Source organism: Platichthys flesus, chromosome 20, assembly GCF_949316205.1.
Source record: "Platichthys flesus chromosome 20, fPlaFle2.1, whole genome shotgun sequence".
NCBI lineage: Eukaryota > Metazoa > Chordata > Actinopteri > Pleuronectiformes > Pleuronectidae > Platichthys > Platichthys flesus.
In genome coordinates, this window is record NC_084964.1 from 1,853,678 (window position 1) to 1,859,644 (window position 5,967).

General features: G+C 39.5%; 1 non-coding gene across 1 annotated transcript; it reads left to right on the forward strand.

Annotated features, from left to right (window-relative positions):
* Positions 1-229: 229 nt before the first annotated feature.
* On the forward strand, positions 230-303 carry trnak-uuu (transfer RNA lysine (anticodon UUU)). Its single transcript has one exon. It is a non-coding gene; the product is annotated as a tRNA-Lys (tRNA).
* The last annotated feature ends 5,664 nt before the right edge of the window (positions 304-5,967 follow it).

Consider the following 5,967-nt stretch of genomic DNA (forward strand, 5'->3'; position numbering starts at 1 on the left):
ACCAATGACAAGCATGTGTTTGATCTTCTTGCGAAAGAATTGGACAACATGGTTCAGGGTGTTTTTGTTCACGGAACTTGTGCTCAAAAATATTAAATGTAAAACTTATTCTGTAATCTCATCATTATCTCAGACCTAGGTTGTTTTCATACAAGAAGGTTTTACTTCTCATGAAACATATTTCTTGCATTCTAACATTTCTATTGTGATGGGAAGTTATAAGGAAGAAGCCCGGCTAGCTCAGTTCGGTAGAGCATTACACTTTTAATTTCAGGGTCGTGGGTTCGAGCCCCACGTTGGGCTATGGACCTTTTGAGATTCGGAATTGAGCACCAGCATGCAGATCAAAGTCTTAGCTTAAAAGACTCCTTATTAAAGAATACTTCAGAGAAAATACATTCCATGGAGTTCACACACACCAAGCAAACATCAACGGCTGATCAGAAAATTATATATATACTGAACCCATCAATTTGTCTAGATTATCTAGCTTAACTAGAATGGAAAACTGCAAGAGATTGAATCCCTAACCAATGACAAGCGTTGGTTTGGTCTTCTTGCGAAAGAATTGGACAACATGGTTCAGGGTGTTTTTGTTCACGGAACTTGTGCTGAAAACATTAAAGGTAAAACTTATTCTGTAATCTGATCATTATCTCAGACCTATGTTGTTTTCATACAAGAGGGTTTTACTTGTCATGAAACATATTTCTTGCATTCTAACATTTCTATTGTGATGGGAAGTTATAAGGAAGAAGCCCGGCTAGCTCAGTTCGGTAGAGCATGAGACTCTTAATTTCAGGGTCGTGGTTTCGAGACCCACGTTGGGCTATGGAGCTTTTGAGATTCGGAATTGAGCACCAGCATGCAGATCAAAGTCTTAGCTTAAAAGACTCCTTATTAAAGGATACTTCAGAGCAAATACATTCCATAGAGTTCACACACACCAAGCAAACATCAACGAATGATCAGAAAATTATATATATACTGAACCCATCAATTTGTCTAGATTATATAGCTTAACTAGAATGGAAAACTGCAAGAGATTGAATCCCTAACCAATGACAAGCGTTGGTTTGGTCTTCTTGCGAAAGAATTGGACAACATGGTTCAGGGTGTTTTTGTTCACGGAACTTGTGCTGAAAACATTAAAGGTAAAATTTATTCTGTAATCTGATCATTATCTCAGACCTATGTTGTTTTCATACAAGAGGGTTTTACTTGTCATGAAACATATTTCTTGCATTCTAACATTTCTATTGTGATGGGAAGTTATAAGGAAGAAGCCCGGCTAGCTCAGTTCGGTAGAGCATGAGACTCTTAATTTCAGGGTCGTGGTTTCGAGCCCCACGTTGGGCTATGGAGCTTTTGAGATTCGGAATTGAGCACCAGCATGCAGATCAAAGTCTTAGCTTAAAAGACTCCTTATTAAAGGATACTTCAGAGCAAATACAGTCCATAGAGTTCACACACACCAAGCAAACATCAACGGCTGATCAGAAAATTATATATATATTGAACCCATCAATTTGTCTAGATTATCTAGCTTAACTAGAATGGAAAACTGCAAGAGATTGAATCCCTAACCAATGACAAGCGTGTGTTTGATCTTCTTGCGAAAGAATTGGACAACATGGTTCAGGCGGTTTTTGTTCACAGAACTTGTGCTCAAAAATATTAAATGTAAAACATATTGTGTAATCTCATCATCATCTCAGACCTAGGTTGTTTTCATACAAGAAGGTTTTACTTCTCATGAAACATATTTCTTGCATTCTAACATTTCTATTGTGATGGGAAGTTATTTGGAAGAAGCGCCAGCTCAGTTCGGTAGAGCATGACACTTTTAATCTCAGGGTTGTGGGTTCGAGCCCCTGTCGGGCTTTGGAGATTTTAAGGTTAGGAATTGAGCACCAGCATGCAGATCAAAGTCTTAGCTTAAAAGACTCCTTATTAAAGGATACTTCAGAGCAAATACATTCCATAGAGTTCGCAAACATCAACGGCTCATCAGAATATTATATATTTATTAAACCCATCAATTTGTCTAGATTATATAGCTAAACTAGAATCGAAAACTGCAAGAGATTGAATCCCAAACCAATGACAAGCGTGTGTTTGATCTTCTTGCGAAAGAATTGGACAACATGGTTCAGGCAGTTTTTGTTCACGGAACTTGTGCTCAAAAATATTAAAGGTAAAACTTATTCGGTAATCGCATCATTATCTCAGACCTAGGTTGTTTTCATACAAGAGGGTTTTACTTCTCATGAAACATATTTCTTGCATTCTAACATTTCTATTATGATGGGAAGTTATTTGGAAGAAGCGCCAGCTCAGTTCGATAGAGCATGACACTCTTAATCTCAGGGTTGTGGGTTCAAGCCCCACGTTGGGCTATAGAGATTTTAAGTTAAGGAATTGAGCACCAGCATACAGATGCATGTCTTAGCTTAAAAGACTCCTTATTAAAGGATACTAAAGAGAAAATACATTCCATAGAGTTCACACACACCAAGCAAACATCAACGGCTGATCAGATAATTATATATATATTGAACCCATCAATTTTTCTAGATTTTCTAGCCTAACTAGAATGGAAAACTGCAAGAGATTGAATCCCTAACCAATGACAAGCGTTGGTTTGATCTTCTTGCGAAATAATTGGACAACATGGTTCAGGTTGTTTTTCTTCACGGAACTTGTGCTCAAAAACATTAAAGGTAAAATGTATTCTGTAATCTGATCATTATCTCAGACCTAGGTTGTTTTCATACAAGAAGGTTTTACTTCTCATGAAACATATTTCTTGCATTCTAACATTTCTATTGTGATGGGAAGTTATTTGGAAGAAGCGCCAGCTCAGTCCGGTAGAGCATCACACTTTTAATTTCAGGGTCGTGGTTTCGAGCCCCATGTTGGGCTATGGAGCTTTTGAGATTCGGAATTGAGCACCAGCATGCAGATCAAAGCTTAGCTTAAAAGACTCCTTATTAAAGAATACTTCAGAGCAAATACATTCCATAGAGTTCACACACACCAAGCAAACATCAACGTCTGATCAGAAAATTATATATATACTGAACCCATCAATTTGTCTAGATTATCTAGCTTAACTAGAATGGAAAACTGCAAGAGATTGAATCCCTAACCAATGACAAGCGTTGGTTTGGTCTTCTTGCGAAAGAATTGGACAACATGGTTCAGGGTGTTTTTGTTCACGGAACTTGTGCTGAAAACATTAAAGGTAAAACTTGTTCTGTAATCTGATCATTATCTCAGACCTATGTTGTTTTCATACAAGAGGGTTTTACTTGTCGCTTGAGGCGTCATTTCCTGTTACGGTAAGCGTGCTGCGTCATTTCCTGTTTTCTTGCCACTGGTGGTGGTCGCTCTGCGAATTAGCTCCGCTGCTAAACACAACTGTTTCCCTGTAGCACTACGGCTAAAATCACCGGTCTGTAGTTAAACACTCGCACATACCAACGCTTATTCTATCGTGCTTAGTGATTCTGTGTTCTGTCTGAGCTCACCTTCGTAGCTATATAGCAGCGATGTCTTCTCTCTCTCCCTGTTGCTCTACTGCTCTCTCTTGCTCCGAGTGTCTAATGTTTACCTACTCCTCTGCCTCCCTTAACAGTAGTGGTACATGTAATAAATGTAGTGTGTTGATAGCGATGGAGGCGAGGCTTAGCGACTTAGAAGCTCGGCTCAGCAGCTTAGAAACTCCGTTAGCTGTAGTTAGCCGGCTCCCGCTAGCCGCGGAGCCACCTAGCTTAGCACGTAGCTTAGCCTTAACGAGCAGTCCCCAGACTAGTCCCGTGCAGCCGGGAGCCCAGGGCAGATGGGTGACGTTCCAGAGGGGGCATAGTGCTAGACTTAGAAAGCCCACGATTAAAGAGCCACCAGCTCACGTTTCAAATAGATTCTCTCCACTCAGCGAGGCACCCGCTGATAAACAAACTCTGATTATTGGCGACTCGGTTCTGAGAAACGTCAGGTTAGCGACACCAGCGACCATAGTTAATTGTATCCCAGGGGCCAGAGCCGGCGACATCAAATCTAAACTTAAGTTAATGGCTAAATCTAAAAAAGGTAAATACAATAAAATCGTAATTCACGTCGGCAGCAACGACTCCCGGCTTCGTATGTCGGAGGTCACTAAATTGAATGTTGAGTCGGTGTGTGCTTTTGCTAAAACGATGTCGGACACAGTAGTTTTCTCTGGCCCGCTCCCTAACACAACAGGTGATGACATGTTTAGCCGCATGTTGTCTTTTAACCGCTGGCTGTCGAGGTGGTGTCCTGTAAACGGCGTGGGCTTTATAGATAATTGGCTAACTTTTTTGAGAAAACCTGGTCTTGTTAGGAGAGACGGCGTTCATCCCACTTGGGATGGAGCAGCTCTCTTATCTAGGAATATTACTAAGTCTATAACATGACAACCCATAGTTGGGACCAGGAAGCAGAGCTGCAGTGCTAAACACTTCTCTGCGCTCCCTCTGGATCAGTCACAAAACCCCATAGAGATTGTGTCTGTTCACCGTCCGATTAAATTATTGAAATTAAACAATAATAGAACGAGAACCCCACACAAAAATTTAATACAAATTAAAACAACCTCTGAAACAATACAGGAAACCCAGACTTTTAAATGTGGTCTTTTAAACATTAGATCACTGGAAAAAAAGGCTCTTTTAGTTAATGAAATAGTCTCTGATTACAACATAGATTTATTGTCCCTCACTGAGACGTGGCTGCATCCTGATGATTATGTCAGTCTAAATGAATCTACTCCCCCCAGTCATATCAATTCACAGGTTCCTAGAGAAATTGGGCGAGGAGGTGGAGTTGCTGCTATTTTTAACTCCAGTCTATCAATTAATCCTAAACCTAAACTCAGCTACAAGTCATTTGAATGTCTGGTTCTTAGTCTTCCACGCCAATCAAGGAACCACCAACAGCCAATCATATTTGCCGTAGTTTACCGTGCCCCCAGGGCTTATACTGAATTTTTAAAGGAATTCCCTGAGTTTTTATCAAACTTAGTCCTAAAGACCGATAAAATTATTATTGTTGGTGACTTTAATATTCATGTTGATAATAATAAAGATTGCCTTAGCGTAGCATTTATTTCAATACTAGACTCTATTGGTTTCAGTCAGTGTGTGCACAAACCTACTCATTGTGGTAACCACACACTTGACCTTGTATTATCGTACGGTGTCGCAATTGAAAATTTAACAGTACTTCCGCGCAATCCAGTTCTATCAGACCATAATTTAATAACCTTTGATTTTTCAATAACTGAATATATGCCACTAATAAAAAATTCATTTTCTAGATGTCTACCTGATAGTGCTGTAGCTAAATTTAAGGAAATAATCCCAATTACATTTAAACCCGTATTAGCAGTAGATATAAACAACAAATTCTTTAAAACCCTGAGCTCCATTGAGATCGACCACCTCGTCGATAGCTCTGCAGACTCATTACGATTAACATTAGACTCAATAGCGCCTCTAAAAAAGAAAAATGTCAAACATAGTAAATTAGCTCCGTGGTATAATTCCCAGACAAATGAGTTAAAACAATTATCAAGAAAACTAGAAAGGAAGTGGCGCTCCAGCAACAATGTTGAAAACCTCATAGACTGGAAGAATAGTGTTAAAGAATATAAAAAGGCTCTCCACAAAGTAAGAGCTGCCTACTATTCAAAACTAATAGAAGAGAATAAAAATAACCCCAGGTTTCTCTTCTGCACTGTAGCCAGGCTGACAGAGAGTCACACCTCCACCGAACCCAGTATTCCTCCATCGCTAAATAGCAATATCTTTATGACCTTTTTTAATGATAAAATTCAAACTATTAGAAATAAAATCAACCATCTCCTGCCCTCAATTGGCACTAATACCCTCCCAACAACAGAGATCTCAGAAACGGCTGAGAATCCTACCCATTACTTAG